The sequence below is a fragment of the Pan paniscus genome, chromosome 5, assembly GCF_029289425.2.
Source record: "Pan paniscus chromosome 5, NHGRI_mPanPan1-v2.0_pri, whole genome shotgun sequence".
In the NCBI taxonomy this organism is placed as follows: domain Eukaryota; kingdom Metazoa; phylum Chordata; class Mammalia; order Primates; family Hominidae; genus Pan; species Pan paniscus.
This window is the reverse complement of record NC_073254.2, coordinates 67,847,450-67,861,828: the sequence shown is the minus strand read 5'-3', so window position 1 is coordinate 67,861,828 and position 14,379 is coordinate 67,847,450. Positions and strand designations below refer to the sequence as shown.

General features: G+C 40.9%; 1 pseudogene; it reads right to left on the bottom strand.

The window, feature by feature from the left end:
- Positions 1–11,395: 11,395 nt before the first annotated feature.
- On the bottom strand, positions 11,396–12,269 carry LOC100973726 (replication protein A 14 kDa subunit-like; annotated as a pseudogene).
- Positions 12,270–14,379: the final 2,110 nt, after the last annotated feature.

Here is a 14,379-nt window from a genome sequence, read left to right as displayed (position 1 = left end):
GGTTGAAACCAACCACCAGGTTGGCCTCCACTTTCAGACTTGAAAAGTCACACCCTGGGGCATGGGATTTGGCTTCTTGAGGAGCCACTGAAGAGCCAGATGACACAAACCAGAAGTGTGGGGGAGTCCTGGCAGAGTAAACCTTCACCGATGAGAAATGAGAAATGAGAGACAAAGGACAGCTGGGAAGGAAATTCTCTTGGATTTTGAAAATTCTTGAAAATTTGGGAGAAAATTCCTGATTTTCTCTCTTTTGTGGACTACTTGGAGATGCAATTCTTCCTTCTAACTCCTTCAGAGAAATCTTGCATGCTGGGTGAAAGTGCTTGCCCAGGCACCTGCTGAGTCTCTGCATTTTGTTGTAAAGCAGTAGCCAGTGAGGAAACACTGCATTGCGTCACAATATTTTTGCCTTATTTCTTTTCATTGCTCACCCTCAAATCCTTAGACTTGGACATTCCAAAGAAAGTATTAGCACTTGGTTCTTGCCTCAGGCTCTGCCTTCTAGAAAACCTGGGTTCAGACATACTTTAACAGGAAAAATACCAGGTGCGATGATGTGCACCTGCAGTCCCAACTACTTGGGGGGCTAAGGAAGGAGGACCACTTGAGCCTGTGAATAGCCAGTGCACTCCAGCCTGTCTTTAAAAACAAAAAACTGCCCTGTAAGTTGTTTCTTAGGAAGAATGCTCAGAAATAGAGAAAGTCTTATGTATGTGTATGCGTATGTGTGTGTGTTTGTGACAGATTTTTATGCCTTTTTTTCATTAAAATGTAATAAATGAGGCTGGGCGCGGTGGCTCATGCCTGTAATCCCAGCACTTTTGAAGCCTGAGGCAGGCAGATCACCAGCCTGTGCAACATGGTGAAACCCTGTCTCTACTAAAAATACAAAAATCAGCCAGGTGTAGTAGTGCACTCCTGTGGTCCCAGCTACTCCGAAGGCTGAGGCAGGAGAGTCATTGAGCCCAGGAGGCAGAGGTTGCAGTGAGCCGAGATCACACCATTGCAGCCTGGGTGATGGGAATATAACCCTGTCTAAAAACAAACGAACAAACAAATAAACAAAAACCCTAATAAATGCCATTCATGATCGTTCAAGCAATAAAAAAATCAATGCTACAAAAATAACCCCTTGTACATACATATATACGTTATCTTATGAATGTATATGTGTAGTTATATACCTATTTAACTTTGCACACTTAGAGAATTATCTGGAAGATGAATTTCTAAAAGTGAAAATATGAGGTCAATTTTATTTTGATAGGTATTGCCAAATTGGCCTTTAAATTTTTCACATAATTAACCTTTTGCCACAGAGGGCATGGTTCCCGAATCCCTTATTAAACTTTTTAATCAGTTGGGTGGTTTTGAAATTTCCTATTGGCATTTCTATTAGCATCTATTAATGTGTAGGTTTAGAACTGACGTTGTAACAATTGCAAAGGACAGAGGGTGCGTGTTTGGATATCTTCGGCAGAATTTTCAGGTTTTCTTCATATGAGGCAGGTGTACTTCTTACTATTGCAGTTAGTTCTGTGGTTAGAAAAAAGGGATCATTTCTTCCATTACACTGTCTAGGTTTTTTTTTCTATTTTTTTAATTATACTTTAAGTTCTAGGGTACATGTGCACAACGTGCAGGTTTGTTACATATGTATACATGTACCGTATTGGTTTGCTGCACCCATTAACTCGTCATTTACATTAGGTATTTCTCCTAATGCTATCCCTCCCCCATCCCCCCACCCCACAACAGGCCCTCGTGTTTGATGTTCCCCATCCTGTGTCCAAGTGTTCTCATTGTTCAATTCCCACATATGAGTGAGAACAGGTGGTGTTTGTTTTTCTGTCCTTGCGATAGTTTGCTCAGAATGATGGTTTCTAGCTTCATCCATGTCCCTACAAAGGATATGAACTCATCCTTTTTTATGGTTGCATAGTATTCCATGGTGTATATGTGCCACATTTTCTTAATCCAATCTATCATTGTTGGACATTTGGCTTGGTTCCAAGTCTTTGCTATTGTGAATAGTGCCACAATAAACATACATGTGCTTGTGTCTTTACAGTAGCATGATTTATAATCCTTTAGGTATATACCCAGTAATGGGATGGCTGGGTGAAATGGTATTTCTAGTTCTAGATCCTTGAGGAATCACCACGTTGTCTTCCACAATGGTTGAACTAGTTTACAGTCCCACCAACAGTGTAAAAGTGTTCCTATTTCTCCACATCCTCTCCAGCATCTGTTGTTTCATGAATTTTTAATGATCGCCATTCTAACCGGCATGAGATGGTATCTCATTGTGGTTTTGATTTGCATTTCTCTGATGACCAGTGACGATGAGCATTTTTTCATGTGTCTGTTGGCTGCATAAATGTCTTCTTTTGAATAGTGTCTGTTCATATCCTTTGCCCACTTTTTAATGGGGCTGTTTGATTTTTTTCTTGTACATTTGTTTAAGCTCTTTGTGGATTCTGGATATTAGCCCTTTGTCAGATGGGTAGATTGCAAAAATTTTCTCCCATTCTGTAGGTTGCCTGTTCACTCTGACGGTAGTTTCTTTTGCTGTGCAGAAGCTCTTTAGTTTAATTAGATCCCATTTGTCGATTTTGGCTTTTGTTGCCATTGCTTTTGGTGTTTTAGTCATGAAGTCCTTGCCCATGCCTATGTCCTGAATGGTATTGCCTAGGTTTTCTTCTAGAGTTTTTATGGTTTTAGGTCTAACATTTAAGTCTTTAATCCATCTTGAATTAATTTTTGTATAAGGTGTAAGAAGGGGATTCAGTTTCAGCTTTCTACATATGGCTAGCCAGTTTTCCCAGCACCATTTATTAAATAGGCAATCCTTTCCCCATTTCTTGTTTTTGTCAGATTTGTCAAAGATCAGATGGTTGTAGATGTGTGGTGTTATTTCTGAGCCTCTATTCCATTGGTCTATATCTCTGTTTTGGTACCAGTACCATGCTGTTTTGGTTACTGTAGCCTTGTAGTATAGTTTGAAATCAGGTAGTGTGATGCCTCCAGCTTTGTTCTTTTTGCTTAGGATTGTCTTGGCAATGCAGGCTCTTTTTTGGTTCCATATGAACTTTAAAGTAGTTTTTTCCAGTTCTGTGAAGAAAGTCATTGGCAGCTTGATGGGGATGGCATTGAATCGATAAATTACCTTGGGCAGTATGGCGATTTCACAATATTGATTCTTCCTATCCATAAGCATGGAATGTTCTTCCATTTGTTTGTGTCCTCTTTTATTTCATTGAGCAGAAATGGTTTGTAATTCTCCTTGAAGAGGTCCTTCACCTCCCTTGTAAGTTGGATTCCTAGGTATTTTATTCTCTTTGTAGCAATTGTGAATGGGAATTCACTCATGATTTGGCTCTCTGTCTGTTATTGGTGTATAAGAATGCTTGTGATTTTTGCACATTGATTTTATGTCCTGAGACTTTGCTGAAGTTGCTTATCACTTAAGGAGATTTTGGGCTGCGATGATGGGGTTTTCTAAATATACAATCATGTCATCTGCAAACAGGGGCAATTTGACTTCCTCTTTTCCTAATTGAATACCCTTTATTTCTTTCTCCTGCCTGATTGCCCTGGCCAGAACTTCCAACACTAGTTGAATAGGAGTGGTGAGAGAGGGCATCCCTGTCTTGTGCCAGTTTTCTAAGGGAATGTTTCCAGTTTTTGCGCATTCAGTATGATACTGGCTGTGGGCTTGTCATAAATGGTTCTTATTATTTTGAAATACGTTCCATCAATACCTAGTTTATTGAGAGTTTTTAGCATGAAGTGCTGTTGAATTTTGTCAAAGGCCATTTCTGCATCTATTGAGATAATCATGTGGTTTTTGTCTTTGGTTCTGTTTATGTGAGGGATTACGTTTATTGATTTGCATATGTTGAACCAGCCTTGCATCCCAGGGATGAAGCCAACTTGATCGTGGTGGATAAGCTTTTTGATGTGCTGCTGGATTCGGTTTTCCAGTATTTTACTGAGGATTTTCTCTTCGATGTTCATCAGGGATATTGGTCTAAAATTCTCTTTTTTCATTGTGTCTCTGCCAGGCTTTGGTATCAGGATGATCCTGGTCTCATAAAATGAGTTAGGGAGGATTCCCTCTTTTTCTATTGATTGGAATAGTTTCAGAAGGAATGTTACCAGCTCCTCCTTGTACCTCTGGTGGAATTCAGCTGTGAATCCATCTGGTCCTGGACTTTTTTTGGTTGGTAGGCTATTAATTATTGCCTCAATCTCAGAGCCTGTTATTGTTCTGTTCATCGATTAAACTTCTTCCTGGTTTAGTCTTGGGAGGGTGTATGTGTCGAGGAATTTATCCATTTCTTCTAGATTTTCTAGTTTGTTTGCATAGAGGTGTTTGTAGTATTCTGTGATGGTAGTTTGTATTTCTATGGGATCAGTGGTGATATCCCCTTTATCATTTTTTATTGAGTCTATTTGATTCTTCTCTCTTTTCTTCTTTATTAGTCTTGCTAGCGGTCTATCAATTTTGTTGATCTTTTCAAAAAACCAGCTCCTGGATTCATTGATTTTTTGAAGGGTTTTTTATGTTTCTATCTCCTTCAGTTCTGCTCTTAGTTATTTCTTGCCTTCTGCTAGCTTTTGAATTTGTTTGCTCTTGCTTCTCTAGTACTTTTAATTGTGATGTTAGGGTGTCAATTTTAGATCTTTCCTGCTTTCTCTTGTGGGCATTTAGTGCTATAAATTTCCCTCTACACACTGCTTTAAATGTGTCCCAGAGATGGCCGGGCACAGTGGCTCACGTCTGTAATCCCAGCACTTTGGGAGGTCGAGGCGGGTGGATCACGAGGTCAGGAGATCGAGACCATCCTGGCTAACATGGTGAAACCCTGTCTGTACCAAAAATACAAGCAATTAGCCGGGCGTGGTGGCAGGTGCCTGTAGTCCCAGCTACTTCGGAGGCTGAGGCAGGGGAATGGTGTGAACCTGGGAGGCAGAAGTTGCAGTGAGCCAAGATCGTGCCACTGCACTCCAGCCTGGGCGACAGAGCGAGACTCCGTCTCAAAAAAAAAAAAAAAATTGTGTCCCAGAGATCCCGGTACATTGTGTCTTTGTTTTCATTGGTTTCAAAGAACATCTTTATTTCTGCCTTTATTTCGTTATTTACCCAGTAGTCATTCAGGAGCAGGTTGTTCAGTTTCCATGTAGTTGAGCGGTTTTGAGTGAGTTTCTTAATCCTGAGTTCTAATTTGATTGCACTGTGGTCTGAGACATAGTTTGTTGTGATTTCTGTTCTTTTACATTTGCTGAGGGGTGCTTTACTTCCAACTATGTGGTCAATTTTGGAATAAGTGGGATATGCTGCTGAGAAGAATGTATATTCTGTTAATTTGAGGTGGAGAGTTCTGTAGATGTCTATTAGGTCTGCTTGGTGCAGAGCTGAGTTCAAGTCCTGGATATCTTTGTTAACCTTCTGTCTCGTCGATCTGTCTAATGTTGATAGTGGGGTGTTAAAGTCTCCCATTATTATTGTGTGGGTGTCTAAGTCTCTTTGTAGGTCTCCAAGGACTTGCCTTATGAATCTGGGTGCTCCTGTATTGGGTGCATATGTATTTAGAATAGTTAGCTCTTCTTGTTGAATTGATCCCTTTACCATTATGTAATGGCCTTCTTTGTCTCTTTTGATCTTTGTTGGTTTAAAGTCTGTTTTATCAGAGACTAGGATTGCAACCTTTGCTTTTTTTTGATTTCCATTTGCTTGGTAGATCTTCCTCCATCCCTTTATTTTGAGCCTATATGTGTCTCTGCAGGTGAGATGGGTCTCCTAAACACAGCACACTGATGGGTCTTGACTCTTTATCCAATTTGCCAGTCTGTGTCTTTTAATTGGGGGCATTTAGTCCATTTACATTTAAGGTTAATATTGTTATGTGTGAATTTGATCCTGTCATTATGATGTTAGCTGGTTATTTTGCCCGTTAGTTGATGCAGTTTTTTCCTAGCATCGATGGTCTTTACAATTTGGCATGTTTTTGCAGTGGCTGGTGCCAGTTATTCCTTTCCATGTTTCGTACTTCCTTCAGGAGCTCTTGTAAGGTAGGCCTGGTGGTGACAAAATCTCTCAGCATTTGCTTGTCTATAAAGGATTTTATTTCCCTTGACTTATGAAGCTTAGTTTGGCTGGATAGAAATTCTGGGTTGAAAATTCTTTTCTTTAACAATGTTGAATATTGGCCCCCACTCTCTTCTGGCTTGTAGAGTTTCTGCCAAGAGATCCGCTGTTAGTCTGATGGGCTTCCCTTTGTGGGTAACCTGACCTTTCTCTCTGGCTGCCCTTGACATTCTTTCCTTCATTTCAACCTTGGTGAATCTGACAATTATATGTCTTGGGGTTGCTCTTCTCGAGGAGTATCTTTGTGGCTTTCTCTGCATTTCCTGAATTTGAATGTTGGCCTGCCTTGCTAGACTGGGGAAGTTCTCCTGGATGATATCCTGAAGTGTTTTCCGACTTGGTTCCATTCTCCCCGTCACTTTCAGGTACACCAATCAAACGTAGATTTGGTCTTTTCACATACTCCCATATTTCTTGGATGCTTTGTTCATTTCTTTTCACTCTTTTTTCTCTAAACTTCTCTTCTCACTTCATTTCATTCATTTGATCTTCAATCACTGATACCCATTCTTCCACTTGATCGAATCGGCTACTGAAGCTTGTGCATGTGTCACGTAGTTCTCACCATGATTTTCGGCTCCATCAGGTCATTTAAGGTCTTCTCTACACTGTTTATTCTAGTTAGCCATTTGTCTAATCTCTTTTCAAGGTTTTTCGCTTCCTTGCAATGGGTTCGAACATGCTCCTTTAGCATGGAGAAGTTTATTACTGATGTTCTGAAGCCTACTTCTGTGAACTCATCAAAGTCATTCTCTGTCCAGCTTTGTTCCATTGCTGGAGAGGAGCTGTGATCCTTTGGAGGAGAAGGGGCACTCTGGTTTTTAGAATTTTCAGCTTTTCTGCTCTTGTTTCTCCCCGTCTTTGTGGTTTTATCTACCTTCGGTCTTTGATGATGGTGACCTACAGATGGGGTTTTGGTGTGAATGTCCTTTTTGTTGATGTTGATGCTATTCCTTTCTGTTTGTTAGTTTTCCTTCTAACAATCAGATCCCTCAGCTGCAGGTCTGTTGGAGTTTGCTGGAGATCCACTACAGACCCTGTTTGCCTGGGTATCACCAGCAGAGGCTGCAGAACACCAAATGTTGCAGAACAGCAAATATTGCTGCCTTATCCTTCCTCTGGAAGCTTCATCTCAGAGGGGCACCCAGCTGTGTGAAGTGTCAGTCGGCCCCTACTGAGAGATGTCTCCAAGTTAGGCTACATGGGGGTCAGGGACCCACTTGAGGAGGCAGTCTGTCTGTTCTCAGAGCCCAAACACTGTGCTGGGAGAACCACTGCTCTCTTCAGGGCTGTCAGACAGGGACGTTTAAGTCTGAAGAAATTTGTGCTGCCTTTTGTTCAGCTATGCCCTGCCCCCAGAGGTGGAGTCTACAGAGGCAGGCAGGCCTTGTTGAGCTATGGTGGGCTCCACCCGTTTCGAGCTTCCCTGGCCACTTTGTTTACCTACTCAACCCTCAGCAATGGCAGATGCCCCTCCCCCAGCCAGGCTTGCCCCCTTGCAGTTCAATCTCGGACTGCTGCACTAGCAGTGAGCAAGGCCCCATGGGTGTGGGAACTGCTGAGCCATGCATAGGATATAATCTCCTGGTGTGCCGTTTGCTAATACCATTGGAAAAGCCCAGTATGTAGGTGGCAGTGTCCCAATTTTCCTGGTACAGTCTGTCACGGCTTCCCTTGGCTAGGAAAGGGAAATCCCCTGACACCTTGTGCTTCTCAGGTGAGGCAATGCCCAACCCTGCTTTGGCTCGCCCTCCATGGGCTGCACCCACTGTCCAACCAGTCCCAGTGAGATGAACCAGGTACCTCAGTTGGAAATGCAGAAATCACCTGTCTTCTGCGTCAGTCACACTGGGAGCTGCAGACTGGAGCTGCTCCTATTTGGCCATCTTCTTTTTTGTCTTGATTTAGAACATTTACTTATTTTTCCCATAAAACACTCAAAGTTTAGCCCAAAGATAGTATCAGCACTTTGTTCTTGCCTCAGGCTCTGCTTGGGAAATAATTTTAATCATAGAACTGTATGTTTTCTTCCCACAGATCCTGCTTTGTATCAGGAAATGACATTGTGATTCATTTCACTACAAGTAGAATATTACAAAATATTTATAGGAAAATATCAAAAAATAACTCAAAAACAAAAGGCAAGGTAAAATAAACTGGTTTTTCAGAAATCTCTGCTCCAGTGCCCACAGCACACAAGAAGAGAGTCAAAACAAATAAGTAACTGAGATCCTCGATCACAAATCTCCAAAGAACTGGAAAAGGGGAAGAAACAAGATGAAAATGGTGGTATGAAAAGGAATGGATGTGGCAGCACTGTTTCAATAGCCAGTCGATTCTGAATGAGATACCCTCTCTTATATGTAGTAAATTCTGAACAAGGCTAAACTTTAGGATAGCCCTTGAACTGAAATAAGGTGTCACAGTAACCCTTCCAGCTTTCATGAAAGTCCCAAAACATCATCCTTGGTCTGTACTGAGACAGGAATGGAAGAACCAGATTTGGGAGCTGCTTTGGCAAGAGGCACAGCAGAATCATCCACAGACTTTTCTTGGAGGAGTGGCAGTAGCCCTTTCATTTTCCCGATCTACTCTCAATGCTGTGGGCACAAATCAAGTAAGCTCTGCCTTGGAATTAGCAGTGATCTGTGGCTTGGCACTGGTGGTTGTTGTGGCTTTCTTCTCAATGGTGGCTGCACTCATATCATCCACCTTGGGTTGCCAAATCAAGTTGGGTGGTGCACTGAAAATCGCAGGGTTTAGCAAGGGAGCTGGTGGAAAAAACCAAGGGTGGATAGCGGCAAGTCTATGTGGAGGCACCAAAGGTGGATCATCATGCCAGGATGAGAAAGAGGGATACCTGAAGGTGCAGGGGGAGGTCGCTTTGGTGGTTGTTCCCAGGAGAAAGACCTGGAGGTGGGAGAGGGCCTGGGAGAGGGCCCGGGAGTCAGCCTACTGGTGGTCCTGGAGGTAAATGTTGGGGTAAAAGCCCTCAGAGGCCTGGCATTCCAGGTGGTCTCAGGAATGCCTGGAGGAACTCCTGGGGGTGGTCCAGGAGGAAGACCCATAGGTGGTCCAGGAGGCCACAGAGGTGGAGCAGGTGGTGGTATATTAATTTTGAACCTAGCCACTATTCTGAATGTTCGTATTATTTCTAGTCATTTTTTAGTTAATTCTATTGAAACAAAACTATATTATCTGCAAATAATAATTATGCCTCCACTATTCCAGAATTTATTCCTCTTGTTTCAATGTCACTAATTCATTTAACAAATAATTGAGTTTCTATTGTGTGCCAGGCACTTTGCTAAGCCCTAAATCTAAGAAATTTGAATACTATATTGAGAACTGTGTTCTCTGTACAGTGCAATAATACACATCTTTGTCTTTCTTGCTTAATTTTTATAGGAAAACTAGTGTTATTGTGTTTCATTATTTTTTTTTTTTTTTGAGATGGAGTTTTGCTCTTGTTGCCCATGCTGGAGTGCAATGATTCGATCTCAGCTCACTGCAAACTCCACTTCCCAGGTTCAAGCAATTCTCCTGCCTCAGCCTCCTGAGGAGCTGGGATTACAGGCATGCACCACCATGCCCGGCTAATTTTGTATTTTTAGTAGAGACAGGGTTTCTCCATGTTGGTCAGGCTGGTCTCAAACTCCCACCCTCAGGTGATCTGCCCACCGTGGCCTTCTGAAGTGATGGGATTACAGGCGTTCACCCGGCAGTGTTTCATTATTAAATGCAATACTAAGGCCTGGCACAATGGCTCATACCTGTAATCCCAACACTTTAGGAGGCCGAGGCCGGAGGATCACTTGAGGTCAGGAGTTTGAGACCAGCCTGGCCAACATGGTGAAACTCTGTCTCTACTAAAAATACAAAAATTAGGAAAGCCTGGTGGTGCACGCCTGTAATCCCAGCTACTCAAGGGGCTGAAGCAAGAGAATTGCTCAAACCCGAGAGGCAGAGGTTATGTTTAGCTAAGATTGCAGCACTGCACTCCAGCCTGGGCAAAAGAGTGAGACTCTGTCTCAAAAAATAAAAATAAATTTTAAAAAAAGGGATACTAGTATTTGCTTTGAAACATACAAATTTTTTATCAAGTGAAGAATATTAATCTAGGCCTCTTTTACTATGAGAACTTTTTTAAAAATTGATGTTGAATTTTGTCAAATACCTTTTTACCATTTATTAGGATGAAAATGGGTTTTTAAATCTATTTGTTTGGCTGACTACATATTACTAATCCCATTTTAAAGATATTTTTGCTTTTCTACAAAAAAAAAACTTGTTTTGTTGAAATGTGCTGCTGGATTCCATTTACCAATATTTCAAATCCCAAGTATTCCTTTATTTTATTTGCTAATATTTTATTCAGGATTTAAGCATAAGTGAGACTTGTCTGTAGTGTTTTAAAATTATTTAAATGATCAGAAAAACATGCACACCCTGTGACTAAAACGTATATCATTTTGTGTTTTTGTGCCTACAGAATCCTGAATTGAAAAGAAAACAAGAATAATAGCAGGAGAAGGCTCACACCCTCTACTTTAAATTTTGACTTCTGTTGCTTTATGAGAACGTCAATGAATCTGAGCATGGTAAAATGGCCTTGCCTTTGATTTGCCAAGATGTAAGGGCTAATCACCAACAAGAAATGCACAAAGCTTACAGTTTAAGAGCATGTGTTTGAAGAGCATGTGTTTGTATTTGAGCGGACCTGAGTTCAAGTTTTGGCTCTGGCATTAGTAGTTCCATAACCTCGGAAAAGCCTCTAACCTCTCTGTGTTCTACAAAATGAGAATTATCACTCTAACTACCTTGTAAGGTTGTGATGAAGATGAAAGACGACAACACGTTAAAGTGGTCAACACAGTACCCAGTATGTTGGCCATGTTTAATCAATTTAGCTATGATTACTGTTTATTATTGCCACTCTTCTCTTAGACCTTCTAAAGTTAAGGTAAAGGGCTCTGAAGTCCCTATGCTGTAGCTGCTCCTAAACTGAAAATGCCCTCATCCTCTGACCCACCTTGGTTAACAATATCTTGAGCAGTGCATCACAACTTCGGTAAAAGGTTCTGATTTTAAAGTTTATAAATTTAGAGAATGTTGATATTTACTATGCTGTATTTTTTAGTGTGTACTATTTTAGTTTTTACTAATAAAATAGAAACCTAAACTCAGACAACTGCTTTATTCTTGCATCTAATCTGACCATATATTGTAGAAGCAATTCTTTATAACGGGACTTAGGTGAGAGCTGTCAATACATCAGTTTGGCCAAAAACTCTAGATTGGAATATCTAAAGCCAGACAAATAAAATTTTTAAAAGAGCAAATTGATCAGGTGCAGTGGCTCACGCCTGTAATCCCAGCCCTTTGGGAGGCCAAGGTGGGTGGATCGCTTGAGGCCAGGAGTTTGAAACCAGCCTGGCCAACATGGCAAAACCCTGTCTCTACTGAAAATACAAAAATTAGCCAGACATGCGGGCAGGTGCCTGTAATTTCAGCTACTTGGGAGGCTGAGGCATGAGAATCGCTTGAACCCAGGAGATGGATGTTGCAGTGAGCCAAGATTGAGCCACTGCACTCCAGCCTGGGCAATACAGTGAGACACTGTCTCAAAAAAAAAACCAAAAAAATTAAATATGAGAAAGCACAGAAATATCTCCCTCAAACAAGAAGAGTCTCCTCTAATAGTATTTAATGTAGCTCATTTGCAATCATATGAAAATTCATCAAGATCAAATCATGTTGCACAATCCCTAAAGGATAAAACTGAGGGAACTCATGGATAATTTTCACAGCTTCATTGTAAAGTCCAAGATCAAAAGGATGGTTATCTTCTTTAAACTGGACATAAGATGCACACATGATGGTTGCCTTGGTGCTTACTCTTCCAACACTTCCAAGATTCCAGAGATTTCTTCATGAAGGGGCTCCATTAACTCAATGATTCCATTTTTTCCTTCTTCATCTGAAAGAATAAACATTTTTCCAGTGTGATGAGTCTTTTCCAGCCTCCCTATGAAGCAGACGGGCTGGTCGATGAACCAAGTAGCATGCTGGCGTTGATGCACGACCTGGGCAACTCCATTACGTCTACCATGACTACAGTCCAAGACTGCTGCTGTGGAGAAACTGACTTGATGAGTGAAAGCATGCATCACGTGGGTGTCTGTATCTGCTGTGCTCTATTACAGTGTCTTCCTCTGTCACAAGTCTTTAATCCAAGACTATACAGTCAGACAAAAATCATTGAAACATGAAATGTCTTACAAACTGTGAAAGTACATAATGCCTGTAACTGGCAATTTAATTGACATGAGGTATGAATTTGGCAATAGTGGTAGCTGACATCACAGTCAGTTTCTGCTAACCTGACTGTTCTTTAAGTGATTGAGACAAAAATAGAATCTTCTCTGAATTTTCAGAGTTGTCTTTAATTACTGACAGACCTTGGAATTCTAGTGAATTCCATTTAAATCAGTGAGGCTCAGAAATGTTATTTATTTCTTTCCAGCTTAGCCTGATAACAACTTACTCTAGTGCCCACTTACTTATTTCTGGAAACAAAATCACACAATTGAGATTCCAGGTCTAGGCTCCACTGACGCAGACATGAGCAAAGTTCCAAAAAAGGAAAGAATGTGGAGGAGATGGTGGCTGATTCTCCTAACTGCCAGCTCCCTGAATGAACTAGTCTCCACCCATAACTGCAGCCAACCCTAAAGCCCTAAAGACCACCAGGCCATCGATTTATATAAATATGGCCACATCAATGGGGGATTCTGAGCATTTGACCAAATGATCATAAATTCTCTGAAAATCATGTTTAAGGACTGCATATAGACCATTCTATGAGTATCTTTAATGGAATGACCCCAGATCAGGTTCAGGTCTTTTAAGAAACTCACAGCCTCTGGCACAAACTAGAATTGCTACTTTCTATCCTATCTTGAATAACAGTAATCAGATTATACATTAGGCCCTTAAAATGAAAACATATCCCCTAGGATATTCTAACCTAGTGCATACTGGAAACGTGGTATAATCCCCCTTCCTGGACATCTGCAGTATAAATGAAATATAACCAAAGGTCCCATGATGACCTGACACAAAGGTACTTTTTGTCAAGTAAATGTGTAACAGAGAGAAACAAGACAAGTCCAGAGGTTACTAGAGTGCAAAGTGATTTGTTGTTCAAACATAAAACACACAAAATTTGCTAGCAAAATTAAAGTAAAAAACTAGGAATATACATATATAATGTTTATATATGTATAATAACTAAGATATATCTATAAATTGTGTTTTACAAAGACAAGATGGCAATAAGACATTAACAGTGAGTGAGTTGTGATATGATGGGCTATTTTCTTCAAACTTTGGTATTTTCAAATTTTCTACAAACCGTATTACTTTCATGAAACAGAAACACAAAAAAATAGGTTTCTAAAAAAACTAACAGACTCTCAGTGCAAACATCTGGAATCAGAGCATACTTTAAGGTATACTTAAAATTGCTAGGTGTGGTGACCCGTGCCTGTAGTCCCAGCTACTCAGGAGGCTGTGGAATAAGAACCTCTTGAACCCAGGAGGCAGAGGTTGCAGTGAGCCAAGATCACGCCACTTCACTCCTGCCTGGGCGTCAGAGCAAAACTCTGTTTCCAAAAAAAAACCAAGATACTTAAAATCAACACCCTCTGCTAAGGAGACCAGATAATAATTCTTAGCTGAGTCTACCTCTAGCATCCTGTCTGGAATGGGGCAAAGGCTAAGAGATGCTGAGACGTCTGCTTTGGCTGGTGGTTCCAATTGCCCTCCTAATCCTGAGACAAAAGGCAAGAGAGTACAAGGTGTTCCTGTTTGGTGGTCAGATGTCATTCAAATTGAAAATGATGATTTGTCAACTCTGTTAAGAGGACACAGAACTGAACCTCCTGATCTGTCTCAATCTGCAGTCAATAATCAATGTGCCTTTGGAAACCAGCCTCACAATTATTCAATAAAACCTCACAAATAGTATGATAAAACTAAGTGTATTGTTTACAACAAAGCAAAAGAGCCAATATAATCATGCACAATATTCCTAACTTCTGATACTAGAAATTTTTGCCCAGCTGGAAGACAGGAAGCAACTACTTATGCAACGAAAAGGGGAAACTTACAAAAATGAATGAGAAGTGAAGACACATAGATTGAAACATTTTCCTGGT